Below are 21,520 nucleotides of genomic sequence, written 5' to 3'. Positions count from 1 at the left end.
TATTCCACACTCATGTTCTGCGGGAATTCCCAATGCCCATTCCTCCTTCTTCCCAAGGTAACCTACCCACTTTCACATGAGACAATCAAGGCCTAGAGGAAGGACTGCCTTGTGATCCTTAAAGGCCTTCCCAGCCCTGAAAGTTTACATATATGCACACATATGCTCCCCAGCCTAGGAGTCAGAAAAGATGAATAAAGTCACGAAAGCTTCATGGAGCTGGTCTTAAAAAAAAAAAAAAAAGTTGATTTTTAAATAAAGAAACAGGAGAAAGTATTTATCAATTCTTCTCCATTAGGGATTGTTACTGGATGAGAAGAGAAATACTGTGTTAAACACAAAGGTCTGATTCTTATTAGATCTGCTTCCTAATTTCTTTCGATTCCCTGGCTCACAGGCCAGTGCTTATTTTCATGGCCCTTTTACAAATAATAAATATTATTTTTATGGTTAATTAACACAGCAATCTGTATTTTAATTTACTTCTCACTTCTGGAAAAGTTAGTGGCCAGAGGAACAACAACAACAAAAAGCTACATTCTCTTAAAGGTAATTTGTTCAAACACTTCTCTCGTTATTTTTTTTAATAATAAGTTTAAAAATCTATTATTATAGAGTAATTGCTCATCAAATTTCTTTTTAAAAGTCAAAGCAATTTTCAAATTATAAGGAACTTCTCAAATGTGTCTAGATAATTATGAGGCTCTATTTTATATAACTCCTAATACTTCAGTAGGCTGCAAGGCCTGTTACAATCTTTGCCATTGGAGCACAAGATTGCATCAACTGTGTTCACGTGTAAAGCACTGTGTGATGCGTGTTAAAGATAGTACATTTCTGTTTTTGCTGGTATATTTTGCTGGTAAAAGATAGTACATTTCTGTTTTTGCAAACACATCCATATGGAAATTATCTATCAACTTCCTACAGCATCAGCTGTTAGGACCAGCACAAATTATCTTCTCCCTAAGTTTTAAGGATGATAAAGCTGCTTGAGAGATTAGATAGATAGATAGATAGATAGACGATAGATCAATAAAATAGGTTGACAAATGAGCTATGACTTTAACCAACTCATCCCCCTTGATAAAGAAAAATGGTTAAAGGCCACTGAAATGCTGGGATCCCCAGAAAGACTCTTGGCATCAGCAGAACAGCTACCCTTGGGACAGGACCCTTGAAACTTTTAGATCACTCCACAATTCTCTCATTGAAAGTTGAAAACTTGCCACAATTTCTTCCTACCACACACAATCTGATTTTTAAAATTGTCTATGTGTACATACAAAGGCATCTGTTTTCCTTAAACATTGAAATAAAGGTCAATTTTGGATTATCTAGGGTCGTGAACTGACTCTGGGAGATACAGGGGAATCATGAAAACTTATCAGAATTGGTAACATTGATCACACACACGTGTGCATGTTTATGCACACATGCACGGGAGCACACAAACACACATTCGCTGCACCTTAGTCTGCCCTTCTCTATTTGATTCTCCATTCTCCGATTGCCTGCATCCTGGGACCTCCTAGATACTTTTCCTGGGCCCTTGGTCATCTAATTGCTGCTTCCCTTAAATGCAGAGGCAAAGAGACACCTAGAGCAACTCAGAAAAGGGTCTGGTTCGCTTTAAACATTACTTTTCTCGTCATTATTCTCTACCCCCCAATACAGTTGCCGGCTGTGATCTGCTGCCTTTCAACTTGGAATAAAATACATTACTTATGCAGTGAATGTTTTTAATGTAACAAAGCAAAGGAATAAAAATGCCTTACAACAGTTTTATTAAAAACAAATTCCCACAGTAAATACATATACACTCCGTCTCTGGGAGCAAAACAGCCAAGGACATCACGGCTAAGTGCTCTGGGAAGTGCTTATAAATTACTTGAAATAAAAAACATTGTTGCCTGGACATCAGGGATGAAATGCTGCAGTTTGTAATAAATTAACACAGAACTTTACTTCCCCTCCTCGAACAAAGCAGCCATTTGTCTGAATAACCCACATTCAGCTGTGAGTTATATTTTCACAACTGCAACTGCATTCATTTGCAAATTATTCTGCAGTTTTAATGCTCAAGTTTTAAATACCTTGAGAACTAATAAATAAAGCAAAGTAGAGCAAACAGTTGGCTTGTAGTTTAAAAACTGCCCTAATTTCTGCTTTTCTTTTGGCTCTTTTCCTTTCAAAGTTTTTTTTTTTTTTTTAATCGTATAAAGTTTCTTTAAACTACACTTTAAAAATAAATCTAAAATGTGTTTGGGGGTATTCACACCAGAGAGAAGTTTCCATAATTCCATTAACTGTGAAGGTATTTGGCTAGTACTCATTTTACATTTTTAAGACTTTTCTTCTACCAATACTTTAATTTAGTGACAGAATAATTTATACCTATCTTTGAGGGTTTTCTGATTGTGTGTAACTTTTGTCTGCAAGTCTTGGATTTGGTTAGATTTTTTTCTCTCTCTCCCTCTATTAGATTTTGTCCAGAAAAAAAAAAAAAATCTCAAAGGAAAAGTCCTGTCACTTCCCTCGAATTATTTTGATTATAAAACAAAAACTCTGCAAGAAAACTCTTTTCACAATCTGCTCGAAAAAACAAAATGAACCGCTTTCCAGGTTCTTGAAAGAAAAATTTGATAGAAGCAGTTTCAGATTTAGTTTGAGGTTTGAAGGTTATTTTCCCGGCAAAAAAAAAAAAAGCCCAGTTTCCTTGTGCAGAGTTACTAGCTTTGTCAAATTTCTTTTGCATTGTTTTAAATAAGGTCTTGTGTAGGCAATTGTACTGCATGAAAGTAATGCCACCATTTTCAGGAAGCGATTTGGGGAGGAAAACTCTTCAGAAGCATGTTATTTTCAGAAAAGTGCCTCATAAAATATTTTTATAAAGTAGGAGTTGAAATCATTTAAAAATCACTCTCTTTTATAAATCTGTTTGGAGAAAGATCTTTTGATCCCCTCTTTCTTCTGATCCTTAGCTTTTATTTTGCTTAGAGGTAAACAACATTTGCCTCATTTAAACAACGGCATTTGCCCTTGGGGTTCTTAAAGAGTTTTCCAGCCACCCTATGGCAATTCATCACATGGGATAAAATAAGGATACTTTGCATCCAAGACTTTTATCACCTCCCAGAAAATGTTTGTTGTTTTTTGCTTTGGTTTTTTTTTTTTTTCTCTCTCTCTCTCTCTCTCTCTCTCTCTCTCTCTCTCCCGCCCCTACCCCCACCCCGAGCTGCGGGGGATTGTTTTAGGACATTTCAAAGCCTTTTGTGAAGAGGCAACCAAAGTCCTTCTGCAGAGAAAAAGAAATGCTTGATTACATGCGCTGCAAAACGGGAGATATTTCCAAATTCCCTTTTAATTAAGATGTCTAAATAGCCATCTCCTTGGAGAGAGAGATTTCCAAACAGTTTAAAAATAAGGATGCTTAACTGCAACAGACATTCCGCCCTCTCTGACCCTGGAGGCGAGGGGCTGTCACCTGGGGGGAGGTAAACGGACATTCATTCGTGTAACTCCATAAAGGTCAGATGGGGAGGGGCACCCAAAACGGAGGTCGGGATGCCGAGGTAATCATAGGACCACAGGGCTTTAGTAACGCCATGGGCTTCTATTAAGAGAAACTCGCTTCTCTAGTTAGCCTGGTCATTTCTGCAAGTGCATACACCTTTGTCATTTTTAAAAATCACTCAGAGATTACCGGTTTGGTGCTATTTGATTCTCCGACCATCCAAGCCAGATTAAGAGCATTTGCTCAGGCCCTAAGGACTTCATAGCTGGCCACCCATCTGGTGTTAGGCTTGAGTCTGTGAAAATCCCTCAGCTTAGCACTGAATATTCTTTTTAAAGACATTTAAGTAAAAGGGCTGACATTAGCATATGTTCCCCCCAAGTGTCCTGTTGAACTTTCTGCTGGGCATCACCCTACCACGGGCTTTCTGGATGTTGTCCAATGAGAGATTGGCTTGGAACTGTAAAATTAGCCATCTGCCTATTAAAAATGTAACCAGCTGCATCCGATGAAACACAGTGACTATTGAAATGAACTCATCCGGGAGAGAACTCGAGTCCCCTGCTTGGACATTTTTCCAATCTACTGCTAGACTGAGACACTCCACAAGCAAAGAGCCTTTCGTCCTTGTTTGGTGGAAAACGGCATGACTCTCAAGAACGAAGAAGACTTGCGGGTTTGTTTTGTTGCTAAAATTCTGGCATTTCTCAGGATGAGTTGGACTTGAAGTACAGATTTCTCAATTTGTCTGCCATTTGTTTAAAACACCTCCCTGTTGCAAGAAAAATAAAATATAAAATAAATAAGCACACCCCTAGTATCTCCCTCCCTTCAAGATGTTATGGTAAATCCTGGGCATTTCTAACAAACCTTAATCCAAGCCTAAAATACTCTAAGCAGCACATAATAACTTAAAACTGAGAGCTGGTGCCATAATTATTCCTGCAAGTGCTACCATTTCGCCAGATATTAGGCATTCTATATTTACCACAAGGTCTGTTTATTAAAAATGAGAACTTTCAATAGCTTGAGCTATTTTTTCCCTAAAGCGTAATGGAGCATTAAAAAATAATTCATTAACTAATTAACAAAACTGTGTTTATTTACAGTATATAAAATGTTTCTATCAGGAAAATAACACACCATAATACAGCGTTGTGTTGACAGCAAAACATCTGCAGCTTAATTTAATGCATTTACTAAATGACGAGGGGAAATCAAAGGATGTTTAAACAGCTACTTCTCTGCCTGTGATTTGTGTTTCTCTTTAGAGGTCACAGGCACCAAGAAAAGATGCCCCTTGGGAAGCCAGAGCTATTTTCAAAGGTGCTCAATACAAAAATCTTTATGCAATTAGGGAAAGACCGGTCTGCACATGGCTTGGACTCCGAGCCAGTTAACACAGATGGGTCCGTGCAAATGTCCTAAATCCAACTGCTTGGAAGTCACTAAGTACTGTTAGGCTGAAACATATGAAGACGTCTTTTTTGTAGGTCAAAATCTGTCAAATATTGATAGCTTTGTTACATTCAATCTGATATTTCCCATTTGGACTTCCCTCCCTCCCTTCCTTCCATCCTCTCTTCCTTCTTTCCTTCCTTTCTTCCTTCCTTCCTCCCTCTTTTTTCTTTTTCTCTCTTCCGCCTTTCCTTCCTCCCTTCTCTTTCTTTCCCTCTCTCTTACTCTCTCTCTCCCCCTCTCTTCTTTCTCACATTGCCTTGGGCAGGATTTTTGCCAACACAAAAAAAATTAGACTCAAAGTAAATTGAATTGATAAACTTGCCTACCATTCTATTTTAAAATGTGTTTTGCTAGGTTCGTTTTCCCACTAAATCTCTCCTCTGCTCCTGCCTGAAACTTCTCAGAAGGCAAAGCGTTTTCCATTTGTTTGTAGGTTTGATTTTCTTGTCACCACCCTAACATGAAATTGCAAGAAAATTGTATGTGATGTGGTAGTAATCATATTACATGCCATTCAGGTGGGTGTATAAATCAAAATCTCTCAGAAGAAAAGCTTATAGTCTGGTGATAAAATCAGCAATAATACAGGCAAATGTTATGTTTTAAGAATTTGTCCTTCATTCACTTAGACCTAAAGCTTAGAGTGAACCTAGGAATTACAAAATAAACTAGAAAAAAAAATCATTTTCCCCTTAACACCCAAGCATATTCTTAACATCTACCTTTGTTAGAATCATGCACTAATTATAAAATGTTTTATTTCAGCTCTGCTACTCAGAGGCCATCCATGCAGCCTTTTGACAGTAGGACCCTGGTTATGTAACAGCCATAAGGAAATTTCCCATAGTAATTTCACCTGTTTCAGATGCAAACACATTGTAAGCCTCTTAAGCTACATAGAACAAATAGGCTATATCCTGAAAACTGGAGTACTGTTTAAAATTAGATTTTGTTTTAAAGTCTAGTTCAGCGAATTGTGCTAACTGAGCAGAATTGTTTTAACCATGTCCCTCTGTATTTATACATGCGGGGGCTGTTAACTCACAATACTAGTATCTGTTGTACAATTACAATCATGCATTGCTTAACTACGGGGGGTGGGAATACGTTCTGAGAAATGTGCTGTTAGGCTCTCTCATCTGCAAACGTCGTAGAGTGCACTTACACAAACCTAAATGTTGTAGCCTATTACACACCTAAGCTATATAGTATAGCCTATTACTCCTAGGCTGCAAACCTGTACAGCATGTTACTGTGCTGAATACTGTAGGAAGTTGTAACACAATAGTATTTGTCACTCTAAACACATCTAAACGTAGAAAAGGTGCAGTAAAAATACAGAATTATAATCTTATGGGACCACCACCATATATTTGGTCCATCATTGACCAAAATATCATTATACAGTGCATGGTTGTCTATGAGTGTGGACATATTGTGCTACCGTGGGTTGAACATGGACATTGGTTTGGTTCCCTGTACTGAGGCAGTGTTAGGGAACCATCCACGCAGCATCATTACTTTTCCCCCTCTACCAACTCCAAATTTTGAGGTCACTGTTAAAATAGGACACCAAATATCTATAACCTTGCATCAGAGTTCGTTTTGACCAGGGATACAAATCACTTAGCAAATGTGCTACCACTAACCCTGCCTATGACCTCTGCAGACATCACTAGTGGATTACAGCAGTCTTCCTCATTGACCCTAGGCAAAGCCTCAGAAGACTTCTCAAAACACATACTACAAATCAATCAGAGTTGGCTCAACAGATGAAAACTCTTAGCTGAAACTAACAGATCCACATGGAGATCAAATCAAAGACCTTAAAACAACAGGATAAATTGTTTCACCACCAGTATGTCCAGTGTGGCCTCAATTACCTGTATCCTAACTGATCATCTTCAGTTAAGCAGGTTTGTTTGTCTTTTGGCTACACTTTATCTGTAAGAGAAAGAGATACACATTATTTTCTTTAAAAGCACATTTCAAGGGATTATTGGGACCTATAACCTTCCAGGCTGTTTTCTGTACTCAGGTCACAACTAACCTCATCTCTTATTCCATCTGCACTAATTCCTACAGGCTTAGACAGTACAAAATGTTGTTTAGACTGACAACCTAAAGCAGATTTGTATTTCTCAACTATACTCTACTTCTTATAGACTCAGACATTTCCCAAAATAAGTAAAGAAAAAATATACTCAAAGAATAAAAACTAATACCAGAAAAGATTTCCTGAAAGGATTGACATCCCTGATTTCATTTGCATTTTGAACCATGGAGATTATGTTCTAATCAGAATTGAGTGAGTGCACATTCCTGCATAGGGCCTTCTATAACTCCCTTTACCCACAAAATAGTCCAGTCACTTTTCTATGTAAATGACAACATGCTTTGTCTATCCTTACCTCATGCAGTCTTACGCCGCCACACTCTCCTCATTCTATATTCAACCTCTGTAAATTATTTACCTACATTGTTTTCTCAGACCCCTGTGCCCTTACAGGGACTGTATTCCCTGCCAGGCAATATGCTATTTTCTCTGCCTGGTTAACTCTTTTTTTTTTTTTTTTTTTTTTTTTTTTTTTTGTGAAGGAGTCTCGCTCTGCCACCCAGGCTGGAGTACAGTGGCACAATCTTGGCTTACTGCAACCTCTGTCTCCTGGATTCAAGCAATTCTTCCCCCTCAGCCTCCCGAGTAGCACGGACTACAGGTGACACCACCACACCGGGCTAATTTTGTATTTTTAGTAGAGATGAGGTTTCACCACGTTGGTTGGCCAGGCTGGTCTCAAACTCCTGACCTTAGGTGATCTGCCTGCCTTGGCCTCCCAAAGTGCTGGAATTACAGGCATGAGCCACCGCATCCAGCCTGCCTGGTTAACTTCTACTTATCCTTTATGCCTCAAGCCCCAGTTCACATATCAACCTCCATCTGTGTCTGGGCCATGCAGGCAGAGTCCAGTGATCTCTTCGCTAAATATAATTGTGTAGTTTACTTTTTTTTTTTTTTTTTTTTTTTGGATACAGGCAATCACTCTGTCCCCCAGGCTGAAGTGCAGTGGTGAGATCTCAGCTCGCTCCCACTTCTGTCTCCTGGGTTCAAGCGACTCTCATGCCTCAGCCTCCTGAGTAGCTGGGGTTACAGGTGTGCACCACCACACCCAGCTAATTTCTGTATTTTTAGTAGAAATGGGGTTTCACCATGTTGGCCAGGCTGGTCTTGAATTCCTGACCTCAAGTGATCTTCCCACCTTGGCCTCCAAAAGTGCTGGGATTACAGATGTAAGCCACCATACCCAGTCTGTGTAATTTACTTTTGAAGCAGACTGGTTAGGAGCCCAGACCCTGTAGCAAGATTCCTCAGTCTACAATACTAGCTGCCTTCTTGCTAGCTACGAGTCTGCAGGCAAGTGATTTAGCCTCTCTATTCCTTGGTTTTTTCATCTGTAAAATGGACATAGTAGTAACTAACCAAAGATTAAGAACAGACACATATGCAGTATGTGTCAGAATGGCAAATAGTGTCAATACATGTTAGCTATTATTTTCTGTGATAACTTTCAATTCCCATGTCTGGGAAACCCCCACTGAATACACGGATCTTACCCTTTTTATCCTTGTACTCTCAGTTCTTAGCCTGGAGCCTAACATGTTATAAGCACCCAAGGAAAGTTTGCTGGCACTTGCTAAAATGAAGAATAAGAGAATGGGAAAAGTAAAGAAAAACTGTTACGAGTAATGGTGTTAGGAGTAGTGGAAATATATACTAGTATAAGAATCGACAAAAAAAATAGAGAACACATATATCCTACTACTATGTATACTTTATAAAAAGGTAGTTGAAAATACAGCTTCTTATATATTAATATTAAGCTTACATATAGCCACTCATCAAGGAAAGTAGAGAATTATCATATTTGTAGGAGGAAAAACCTCACTGGGCTAAGTTATTTTCCACCTCCATGGTGAGGATAGGAGGCTCCATGAAACATGATGCTAAATATATGGTATTTTTTCAATCTATACTCTGATAACCAAAAATCCAAACCAGCTCATGTCAAGCAGGAGAAGAGGGTGGGTGTGAATGAGCCTTCAGAAGGGAAGTCTCTGGGGCCGGAGGAGCAATGTCCTCTTTAGGGTAGATGTCCCCAACTAATGCACACAGCCTCTAGAGCCAGATTACCTGGGTTTGAGTCTCAGCCATGACATTTACCAGCTGGGTGACCCCAGGCCAGGCACGTCCCCTTTTTGTCTTCAGTTACCTTGCCTGTAAAATAAGGGATAATGTGGCCATGACCTCATAGGGTTGTTGTGAAGTGAAATGAGATAATCCTCGTAAATCCCTAAGCACTGCACCTGGCACAAACGTACACTTCATAAATGTATGCAGTCATGACTACCAAATGAGGCTTCTCAACGGGGACTCAGAGACTTGGTTGGTGAGGCTGGGATGCAAGGAAGCTTCCAGATAGGAAGAGACAGGCTGGGACCTAGGAGAATGCATTTGGCATTAAGTGGGAAAGAGAGAGTGTGCTTGCTTCTGTTCCCTGTGTTTGGATTGACTTTTTAAACAGCACAACCTCCGCTAACCTTAGTTGCAACACTGCACTGAAATGTTACTCCCAGGATTTGACATTTTCTTATTCTTCCTACTACTGTTTTCTCCTTTGTTGCTTTGAAAATATGAATTAATGATGAATACTAATGAGCCCCGTGACAAGGCAACCTCCGTCTAGACACCACTAATGTTGGGAGCTTCAAGACTCACAACACTTTAAAGAGGGAAGATGTAAAGAATCTTTTCCCTGATTTCCAAACTCATATGGCCCCAAAAGTCATTTTCTCCCCCTTTCCTCCAATCCAACTCCTTTCCTTTAAAATTTTTAAAAGAATCTTCAAGAAAGCCGCATGAATGAGACTTTGTACTTGTTCATAAGATTTTATGTGTCTACCTGGAGTAGACATGAAATTGCTTTTTTTGTTAAAGTACTGTTGCATTTATGAAAATCTTTCTGGATGCCTTTTTATCACCCTGTGCTTGCTTTTTTTTTCCTTTTATTGTTTTTTATGTTGTTTCATGGAGCTTGGGGATTTGTGAAGCAGCCAACCAGAGGGAACTGAAGTCATTGATAGTGAACACACAGTGACTTCCTAACTGATGCCAATTTTCCCTCCCCCTCCAATAAAAACAGTCATATTTGTCTGCCGTTGGCATCAAAGACAATTTTTATGGCATGGTCTGTACCACTATCTCAACATGATGGTAGATTTCTGAGCGTTAAAATCCAAGGAGAAACTAAGAAAAATTATAATATGGAGGATTTTAGAGTAAAGCCATACAACTGATTTGGGTACTGTAAATTTAGACATCTTTCTCAGTCTCAGTCAGTATTTACACCAAAGATGTTCTGTGCATTCAATAGCTATTGTATTTAGTAACAGCTTTCAGAAGCAAACAGTACCTTGCCATTAGGGCTCTCTCTCTACCCTGAGTTCCTTTTCTTGGCTGCACTCCATAGACCAGAGGGCTGGACGTCAACAACTGAGAAACATTGTCAAGAAGAGATGCGCACCCAGCAAGACTCTAGGACTCACCAAAACTATCAGAAATTTGTCCCTCACTTCACTGACCCCTGGAATTGCTCCCATTTTAACAGTAAGAGGAGCTCTACTACTGAAGATGTAGATTCAAATCCTAATTGGCCGGGCACCGTGGCTCAACGCCTGTCACCCCAGCACTTTGGGAGGCTGAGGCAGGCGGATCACTTGACGTCAGGAGTTTCGAGACAAGACCAGCCTGGCCAACATGGCGAAACCCCATCTCTACTAAAAATGTAAAAAATTAGCCGGGTGTGGTGGCGTGCACCTGCAGTCCCAGCTACTCAGGAGGCTGAGGCAGGAGAATCACTTGAACCTGGGAGAAAGAGGTTACAGTGAGCTGAGATCATGCCACTGCACTCCAGCCTGGGTGACAGAGCAAAACTCTGTCTCAAAAAAAAAAAAAAAAAAAACCTAACTAGTAAGTGACCTTCAGTCTATTGGCCCCATGACTCAGTTTACTTATCTGTAAAATAGGGATACTGTTAGGACCTCCTTCCTCTGACTGTCAAAAGGATTAAATTAGATACTTATAGTATCTATGAAAGCAAGTAAGGGGTTTAACTTAGTATCTGGCTAATGGTAAGAGCTCAAGTGTTTGTTGTCAGTGTAGATACACATGAGCAGGTCATGTAATAAAGGAGCTAAACTTACTCAGTTTCTCCTATACACTGGAGAAAACATTCTATCCAAGATTCAGCAGGAGTCGGTGACTTTCTTGCCCAGGAATTCCTGCATGCATTTCACTGAAATTGTGCTTAGCAGTACCTCCTTAACTTGCTTTCTCATTTCAAGCACAAATTTCACATTTACCACCTCTACGAGTTTTCTAATAATTTCTTCATCAAATCATATGTTACTATTAGCATGTGTATGTATTCGACAACAAATTCACCCAGAACCTCCCAGTTCTGTGTGTGGAGGTAGTGGGAGGTGGCAGGGATTGGGTGGGGCTATAGGCTTGCAGAAATTACAAACTGTGAAACAGTCCCTGTCCAAAGTCATGGGCAAATGGGTGCCTACAGACACTTAAACAAACAACAATATTAGTGATCGTTTATTATAAAGACTAAGAGTGCGATCTCTGAGCCAGGCTTTCTGAGATGCAATTTAGTCTCCACCACTAAACAGCTGTGTGACCTTGGGCAGATCTCTTACCTGTCTGTGCCTCACTTTCCTCATCTATGAAATGGACATGAAAACTATACCTACTTCATAGAGTTGAATGAGATTATATGTCTAAAACATTTAGAATAACGCCTAACACATTATAATATTATGTAAACTTTATCTTAAAAACTAATGAATGAAAATTATAATTTGGTGTGCTAACTATGGACCAAGCACTGTGCTAAGAAGGGTTTTACACTGATTATCTATCTCATTTCACCCTCACAAGGAAATGCACCCATCAACCCTGGAGACGTTACTTGGCCTTGGTTGTAAATTGGGGTTAATGAAGTACCATCCTATAACATTGTCAAAAGGATACAATGAGTTAATATGTGTAGAGTAGTTAGGGCTAGGCCAGTACAAAGTTAAGGGCTTAGCAAGAGAAGTTTACAAAGTTTAAATAGTTTGCCTGGATTCACATGGCCAATTGATAAGGGTTGAATCATTATTTAAACCCAGGCATGCAATTACTACCTTACCACAGTGACTGACTGAAAAGAATGCACAACCAGGCGCAGGTCTACGCAAAGCTTTGTGAAAGCACAAATCCTTCAGTTGCGCCTGGGAGGATCAGGGGAGTTTACATAGAGCAGAGGATCCTACCTTCCTTCCTTCCTTCCTTCTTTCCTCTTTTTCTATGACAATGGCAGTAGACATTCATTTACTTTGGTTCAGTGCAATAGTAATGACTCAGTATACACTAAAAGAATGTTACAAACTCCTGTGGGTCAAGAGACACGATCGTTTATCACAGGCCAAGATGTAGTCACACATCACGTGATCACACAGGCTGGTAACTGGCTTCAGTGGTGGTTGGGCTGACTCAGCCTGAAGCAAGAGGAAAGCAAATGTGGTTAATTAAGACTGCAGGGAATGTTTAGACTGTGTGCAACCGATACCCCAGCCACCGTCTCCATGTTTTCCTGCAGAGGAAATTTGCATACAACTCAAATGTTACTATACTTCCTAAAACCCTTTCAGATATTGTCAGGGAAGGAATTGAGAGGAAGGACTTAGCACTTTTAGAATTATCCCAGTGGCACGCTTAAAGAGTGGTGATTGATGAGAAAGGACAAGTAGTAATTCCCGAATTATGCTTCTATTTATACTTCAATTACAACATTGCGAGGAGAAAACAAGACTTGTTCCCTTCATAACCTCCGTAGAGCTGGGCTTAGTGTCTCTCACATAGATGATGCCCATAAGGAATGGTGAACCAAGGGGTGAAATCGAGAGAGACTTTATCATATCTTTGATAGAATGACAGAGATCTCTCTTGGCTCTTTAGGGAAAGATCACAAAATAAAAACACACAAAGTACAATAAGTTTTCTTTCCTAATGACTAGTAGGGCAGAACCTATTGGGTAAACATGCCCTGGAGCTGTTTTTAAACTCTAAATAAAAGACAATTCGCCCTCCTGCTAATTCTTCTTTTAGCTTCCAAAATCAGCCAGTTGGCACAAGACACTAAAACATACCTAGTCCCAGCTAGACCTCGTTAAAGAAATCCTCTATAAGTACAACTCCTAAAGCAAGTGATGCTCCCAAGCAGGTTTGGAGTGACAGTAGTTCTATAAGCTCCTCCAAGAAATAAGGGTTCTTGTTCCAGTAAGTAGAGAAATGCTGCAACAATAACCCTTTCTTGGAGATTCACAATGCACACTATTCTGTTAAAGCATCTGCAACAACAGAAAAATGTATTCAATTGTGTTTAACACAATGATGCCCAAATATATTTGGCCATAAAATTCTAAAACATGTATTTGTATTTTAAATATATCTTTTAATTTACACCTATGTAATAACTATGTCTATATCTATAGAGAAATGGATATATATATCCTGAAGAAATGGTTTCTAATAAAACACACATAACAGAATACTGGTCTTGATTAGATTGTGTTGGTTGTATTGAAGGTGAGCTTAGGCCACAGGTGAGTAAGACCCTGCCCTCCAAGTAGCTACTGTATGTGATGTCTATGAGAGGCTTTAATGGGGAGAAGATAATGTGCTATTGGAGGAAAGAGAAACTCTGGGTACAGGAATTAGTGAAAACGGGAACACAATGAAAGTGGAGAAAGACAGCAAGACTTCTGAATTTATAACACCAGCCTCACCCTCCTCCCATACTTATATGCCCCAAAGAGCTGATTTTGAGCCCTGAGGGTTAAGAGCTGATTTTGAACCCTAATTTTGAGCAGGATGGTTAAAAACAAGAACTATATTCCTGACCAGGTGCGGTGGCTCATGCCTATAATCCCAGCACTTCAGGAGGCTGAGGTGGGTGGATCACCTTAAATCAGGAGTTCGAGACCAGCCTGAACAATATGGTGAAGCCTTGTCTCTACTAAAAATACAAAAATTAGCTGGACGTGGTGGCAGGCGCCTGTAGTCCCAGCTATTTGGGAGGCTGAGGGAGGGGAATTGCTTGAACCCGGGAAGCAGAGGTTGCAGTGAGCCGAGATTGTGCCACTGCACTCCAGCCTGGGCAACAAAGTGAGACTCTATCTCAAAAAAAAAAGAACTATACTCCTGAGAGACTTTGAAAGGTCCATCATTGATGGGGTTGATTCAGAGAACAGATTGCAGAGTGCACGACTGAGGGCAGGAAGCTCAGGCAGTGGGGTCCTTATAGGGGCAGCTGTGGCCAAGGCTTGACAAGAGGTTCAGAGTGAAAGCCCATGACTAGAGTCATTCTAAAGCACCTGGTAGACACCACCTGCCCTAAGAGTCTCCAGAATAGCTGGGGAGATGTTGAGGAAGACTGAGGAGCTGATGGCAACCAGTTGCCACAGTCATATGGACAGTTCATTAATCATAAGGACATTTCAGTTTTACTCAAAATCTCTAAGACATTAGATTTTTACAAGACATCTGATGTTACATGTAAAATACCCAAGTCCATTCTTTTTTTACCCTTAAGTGTAACTAAAAATCAGATCAGATAATTTGGAGCTACTCTGTCGGTAAATACATACTTTTTACAACCCATTTAGAGTCACCTTATTTACCACCTTTTCAAAATCTTCTCAATTCTATTGGGATTGCCCACGAAGAACCATCTTCTCTCATCTTCTAAATGGGTGCTGTGTTGTGGGTTTCGTGGTCATTGCTGCTGTTGTGCTGGTGGGACAGGGAAGAGCAGGCATTAAGAGGTTCTTAAAAAAAGGAAACCAATAACATTCCTGGTGTGATGCTGTGGGAGGGAACTGTGTTCTTGCAAAAGAAATGTTTAACCTGAATCTAACTGGCAGAAAATGGCCAGACAAATCCAGAATGTGGCTTGTTCTGCAAAACCCTGGCTAGGGCTTTTCAAAGGACACAATGTGCTGAAAACCAAAGGGAAGTGGTGGGATTTGTCTGGATTGGGAGAAACAAAAACACGTAACAATCAATGAAATGCAAGGAATTTGATTAAACCAGGATTAAAAAAAAACCCAAAAAACTTTCTTTGGAAAATGTTGAAACTTGAATAAGGAATGTATGTTGACGACATTATTGAATTAATGATTTTCTTAGCTTTGATAATGGTGTTCTGGTTGAGGAGGAGAATGTCCTTCTCCTTGGGTGATGCCAGATAAAGTATTTAATGGGAGGGACATATCATGATGTCTACTAATTATTTTTGGAGACAGAAAGAGAGAGAGTGTGTGTATGTAAAGAAGAGATGTAGTTTATAGTAAGATGGTAACAACTGGTGACTCTAGATGAAGATATATGGTCATTTATTATATTACATTTTCAACCTTACTGTGGATTTGAAAACTTTTGAATTAAAAAGTATTTTTTAAAAAGAAAAGTTCACAAAAAATAAAAAAGGAAATTATTCTTACGCAAAACTATATGGTTTTCTTTAGTCCAGGTTTTTGGTGCAATTATCTCCCCTTCTTTACAATGTGGCTCATGCAGGTATTTTATATCCTTTTCAAGAAATAATGAAGGCCCTGGACGCAGTGGCTCATGCCCGTAATGTCAGCACTTTGGGAGGCTGAGGCTGGTGTATCACCTGAGGTCAGGAGTTAGAGACCAGCCTGGCCAACATGATGAAACCCCATCTCTACTAAAAATACAAAAATTAGCCAGGCATGGTGGTGCACCCCTGTAATCCCAGCTACTCGGGAGGCTGAGGCAGGAGAATTGTTGAACCTGGGAGGCAGAGGCTGCAGTGAGCCAAGATCACACCACTGTACTCCAGCCTGGGTGGTAGAGTGAGACTCTGTCAGAAAGAAAGAAAGAAGGAAAGAAAAAAGAGAGAGAGAGGAAGAAAGAAAGAAAGAAAGAAAGAAAGAAAGAAAGAAAGAAAGAAAGAAAGGAAGGAAGGAAGGAAGGAAGGAAGGAAGGAAGGAAAGAAGAAAAGAAGGAAAGAAAGAAAGGAAGGAAGGAAGGAAGGAGAGGGAGGGAGGGAAAGAAAGAAGGAAGGAAGGAAAGAAAGAAAAGAAAGAAAGAAAGAAAGAAAGAAAGAAAAAAGAAAGCAAGCAAGCAGGCAATCAAGCAAGCAGGCAGGCTGGGCACAGAGGCTCATGCCTGTAATCCCAACACTTTGAGATGCCTAGGTGGGAAAATCACTTGAGCCCAAGAGATAGAGACCAGCCTGGGCAACATGGCAAAATCCTGTCTCTACAAAAAATACAATAATTAGCTGGCCATGGTGGCGCATGCCTGTAGTCCCAGCTACTCAGAAGGCTGAGGTGGGAGGATCAACTGAGCCTAGGGAGGTTGAGGCTGCAGTGAGTCAAGATTGAGCCACTGCACTTCAGCCTTGGAGACTCTGTCAAGAAAGAAAGAAAGAAAAGAAACAAAGAAAAAATGGGAAAAAGAAAAGAAAGAAAGAAAGAGAGAGAGAGGAAGGATGGAAGGAAGGAAAAGAAAGGCAGGCAGACAGAAATAAAGAAAGAGAGAGAGGGAGGAAGGAAGGAAAAGAAAGACAGACAGACAGATAATAATATGATGACACAAAGAAAGAAAAAAAGAAAGAGAGAAAGAAAGAAAGAGCCCTCCACAACTATGATTCTCTCCGCTCTCCCTTTAACAAATGTTTCTGTTCTCTCAAGTTGCTCAGCCAATCAGGAGACTCTCCCTCACCCTTCTGGAAGAAGAGCACTACCACTGTCACACAAAGAGTTTTCCTGGAACCAGGAGCTGACCTTGCACATCACAAAATGCTAAGAGACATTCCTGAGCACAGTCCAGATATGGATTTCAGATTCAGCATTTCAACACCAGATTCAGTTAGCCCAGCTGACCTCTGGATGCCTCAAAGATTTCAGGTTGACAGGGTTCATCCCTGAGTCTCATGGCAAAACCTCATCTTCATTTGCACTGTTAAAATGTTCCCAGAATATCCTCTCACATGCCCATATCAGAAGGTATGACCTTTGTGCCACAGTTGAGAAGGTCTTGGGTGGATTTTCCAGAAGAGTTAGACCTCATGAGGTTAGACTCAAGGTAACGGAAAGAAAGCTTGAAGGAAACAGACACTGGCCTACAGCAGACAAGATCTGTGGAACATGTGAGCAAAGTTTCCAAGTCCCTACATATTAAACTGTAGAACAGGAGTGAGATGAATTATCCATGCCCCTAATTAGATGTTAGAGACAGGTCAATTTTGACTCAAGAACAAGGAAGAGTGTTTTAAAGGGGAGTGGCCAAAGATAGAATAATGTGATGCCTCCATCGGTAGTAAGCTCTCCATCAAAGGAAGTATGAAAACAAAGGCTGTATGACGATTGGGTGAGGAACCACCTTAGAGATAATTCAAGCATCAGGTGAAAGAGTGACTTGAAGAATCTCCAAGATCCCTTACTACACACTCACATTTCTCTCTTCTTTATTCTCCCTATGACAGAGAAGTCTCTTTGAAATAGGACCAATGGCATCAACACTGATCCCTAAAGACCCAGCCCTCTGCATGGGCTGTGTCCTTAGCTATTTACAATAGCATAGAGTAGACGTGAGGAAATCTGTCACCAATCACAGCAGGGTGAAAACAGGGGGCCAAGGTGCTTCTAGGGGAGCCTTCTAAACCTTCGTGTTGGTCTTTGTCCATCACTCCCCTGATCACCAGGTAGCTTAGACAGCCTGCTGAAAAGAATTCAGAGGCTCTCAAGCTCTCAGCGGGAAAACCTTGGAGCCCTGTTGTTGGAAATAGCTCCCAACCTGCATCTTAGGCAGGTATTTTTAGGTTCTGTCTTGAAGACACAGAAACTTTCATACATTTCAGCTTCTTTGTCTGGAGTCACTGCAACCCCAGACATGTCATTGAAAGGGGGTATAATTGTGGTCTCCTCCACCCACCAATCTGAGCAAGTCTGAAAGAGTTTCCTGCTGTGCAGCAGGGAGGCTGGAGAGCCTTTTCTGGCAAGGGAAAGTCAAAATGGATTTTTTAAAATAATAATATGTTGATCAAGAAGAGAAAAAAAAAATCTACTGAGGAGAGGGGGCTCTGCTTTGGGGCTGATACAGAGAGGAAGGTTACCTATTATTTTGAAACCTCGTCTTAATTCTCCTTTGCAAGTACAGAATTCAAGCTTGGAGGAGCTAAAGTCCTACTTGAGGATAGGAAATAAAGATGTTTGGAATGATCTGAGTTAGATCAGTGGCTGTTGTTAATATGAGGCTCTCTGAGGAATAATTATAATTGTCAATCACTGGGCATAGCCTGACATTACAAGGAGAAATAGAAGGGAAACCAAAACGACGCAGGGCAGATATAAAACTGGCAAAGGGGCCAGGTGCGGTGGCTCACGCCTGTAATCCCAGCACTTTGGGGGGCCGAGACAGGCGGATCATGAAGTCAGGAGATCGAGGCCATCCTGGCTAACACAGTGAAACCCCATCTCTATTAAAAATACAAAAAATAGCCAGGTGTGGTGGTGGGTGCCTGTAGTCCCAGCTACTTGGGAGGCTGAGGCAGGAGAATGGCATGAACCCAGGAGGCAGAGCTTGCAGTGAGCAGAGATCATGCCATTGCACTCCAGCCTGGGCAACAGAGTGAGACTCCGTCTCAAAAAAAAAAAAAAAAAACTGGCAAAGGGCATTCTGATGGTGCGTAGGAGCTGGTAGAGGGATGTTTGAGTTCCTGAGAGGGTTTGGCAACCATAGCACCATAGGCAGGTCAACAAAGGTGACAGGGCTATGATTTCTGGGGCTCCCAGACAACTGTCTCAAGGCTGATGTTTTAACTAGAGGGCAATTGATCCCAAGTGTCTGAAAGCACACTAAGTGCCTGCAGCCCATGTGACCATGAACAACAACATTAATCAAATCACCCACAACTAGGTTGCACCATCTGTCTCATCAATGGGTTTTGATATCAGACAGCAAAGATGATTGAGGTGAAGAGTGTGTAGAGTTGGGTTAATGAAGTGGACACTAGGCCTTTCCCATAGGAATAAAATAGTAAAGCGATTCTCCCACAGGATTCAGAAAAGAGATCACACAACAATTTTCTAACTTGATTGGAAAGCAAACACCTACTCCAGGAGTGGGATTTAAGGAGGCTCACAGAACAAGAGTATACCGCATCAGAAACCAAAGTCTGATACAGGAGCAGCAACATCAGTTGCAGGTCCCAGAGCAAGATGAAAACACAGAGCCCCTTGTTTAAAAATTATTAAACACTTCAAGGGCCAGGTGCGGTGGCTTACACCCATAATCATAACACTTTGGGAAGCAGAAGCAGGAGAATTGCTTGCGCTGAGGAGTTCAAGACCAACCTAGGTAACATACTGAGACCCCATCTCTATAAAAAAAAAACTTTTAAAAATTACCTGGGTATGGTGGCATGCACCTATAGTCCCAGCTACTTAGGAAGCTGAAGTGGGAGGATCACTTGGGCCTGGGAGATTAAGGCTGCAGTAAGCTATGATTGTACCACTGCACTCTAGCCTGGGTGACAAATGGAGACCCCGTCTCCCCCACACCTCCAAACATACAAAAAGAATTTCAAGATAAGGTGTCAACAACAGGGCATTAAGCCAAATGCAAGGCCCTTTTGAGAGCAGGACTTCATAAAGCGATGTGGGTCACTTGCCTATGAAGCCATCTGTGATCAGAGTAAATCCCTGTCTGATGGTCACTGAGATCAGGAGCACTAGGAGATATGGGGACTTGTTCAAAACACAAAGAGACCCTGTAGCTGTTATTGGAACAACTGGTAAGGAAAAGTCAAAATGGGCTTTTATAATAACAATATGTTGATCAATAAAAGAAAAAAATCTGTTGAGGGGAAAAAGCTCTGAATTTGGGTACTTGAGCCCAATGGTTTGGCTTGTAAAAGGTTATATTACCTGTCAGTGCTCGACAGCATTTAATACAGAAATCACCTGATCCTAGTCAAGCTTCCTATTTCACACACACACACACACACACACACACACGCACACCCCAAATAATTGCCAATATTTGCTGAGTACTTACTGTGTGGTAAGTTTGGTATTAAAAGCTTTTATTTGAGCTTCATAATGACTCTATAAAGAATGAAACATTATTACCTTTATTTTTCAAATTTTAGATTCAGGGGGTACATCTACAGGTTTGTTACAGGGATATATCGCATAATGGTGAAGTTTGGGCTTCTAGTGTACCCATCACCCAAATAGTGAATGCTGTACCAAACAGGTAATTTTTCAACCCTTGCTCCTCACCACATTTCCTCCTTTTGGGGTCCCCAGTGTCTATTATTTTCATCCTTATGTCCATGTAAATCCATTTTTTAGCTCCCACTTATAAGTGAGAACACGTAGTATTTGAGTTTCTCTTTCTGAATTATTTCACTCAGGATAATGGCCTCCAGCTCCATCCATGTTGCTGCAAAGGACATGATTTCATTATTTTTATGACTGCAGAGTATTCCATGGTGTATATGTACCATATTTTCTTTATGCAATCCACCGCTGATGGATACTTAGGTTGATTCCATGACTGCTATTGTGAATAGTGCTGCGATGAATATGAGGGTACAGGTGTCTATTTTATATAATTGATATGGTTTGGCTCTGTGTCCCCACCCAAATCTCATCTTGAATTGCACTCCCATAATTCCCACATGTTATGGAAAGGACCTCATGGGAGATTACTTGAATCATGGGGTTGGTTTCCCCCATATTATTCTTGTGGTAGTGAATAAGTCTCACGAGATCTGATGTTTTTATCAGGGGTTTCCACTTTTGCATCTTTCTCATTTTCTCTTGCTGCCGCCCTGTAAGAAGTGCCTTTCACCTCCCACCATGATTCTGAGGCCTCCCAGTCATGTGGAAATGTAAGTCCAATTAAACCTCTTTTTCTTCCCAGTCTCGGGTATGTCTTTATCAGCAGTGTGAAAACAGACTAATACAGTAAATTGGTACCAGTAGAGTGGGACGCTGCTGAAAAGATACCCCAAAATGTGGAAGCGACCTTGGAATTGGTGACAGGCATATGTTGGAACAGTTTGGAGGGCTCAGAAAAAGATAGGAAAATGTGGGAAAGTTTGGAACTTCCTAGAGACTTGTTCAATGGCTTTGACAAAAATACTGATAATGATACGGACAATGAAATCCCGGCTGATGTGGTCTCAGATGGAGATGAGGAACTTGTTGGGAACTGGAGCAAAGGTGACTCTTGTTATGTTTTAGGAAAGAGACTGGAGGCATTTTGCCCCTGCCCTAGAGATTTGTGGAACTTTGAACTTGATAGAGATGATTTAGGGTATCTGACAAAAGAAATTTCTAAGCAGCAAAGCATTCGAGAGGTGATTTGGGTGCTGTTAAAGGCCTTCAATTTTA

At 40.7% G+C, this 21,520-nt stretch overlaps 2 long non-coding RNA genes across 10 annotated transcripts in view; one reads left to right on the top strand and one right to left on the bottom strand.

The window, feature by feature from the left end:
- LOC134808815 (uncharacterized) overlaps positions 1-21,520 on the top strand; it is a 137,436-nt gene that overhangs the window by 80,855 nt on the left and 35,061 nt on the right. The gene's annotated exons all lie outside the window — the stretch shown is intronic.
- Positions 1,771-15,096, bottom strand: LOC104002620 (uncharacterized). Of its 9 annotated transcripts, none has more exons than XR_010152616.1 (6): positions 14,771-15,096; positions 12,359-12,583; positions 9,356-9,474; positions 9,168-9,251; positions 6,862-6,922; positions 1,771-4,289 (listed from the first exon to the last, which is right to left on the bottom strand). It is a non-coding gene; the product is annotated as an uncharacterized LOC104002620 (long non-coding RNA). The 9 variants fall into 9 exon arrangements; XR_001710350.4 differs by lacking the exon at positions 9,356-9,474 and adding an exon at positions 8,591-8,670 and having other exon boundaries at positions 14,771-15,092; XR_001710349.3 differs by lacking the exon at positions 9,356-9,474 and having other exon boundaries at positions 14,771-15,082.

The sequence above is a fragment of the Pan troglodytes genome, chromosome 18 (genome assembly GCF_028858775.2).
Source record: "Pan troglodytes isolate AG18354 chromosome 18, NHGRI_mPanTro3-v2.0_pri, whole genome shotgun sequence".
NCBI lineage: Eukaryota > Metazoa > Chordata > Mammalia > Primates > Hominidae > Pan > Pan troglodytes.
The sequence above is the reverse complement of the archived record's forward strand: the minus strand, read 5'-3'. Positions and strand labels throughout refer to the sequence as shown.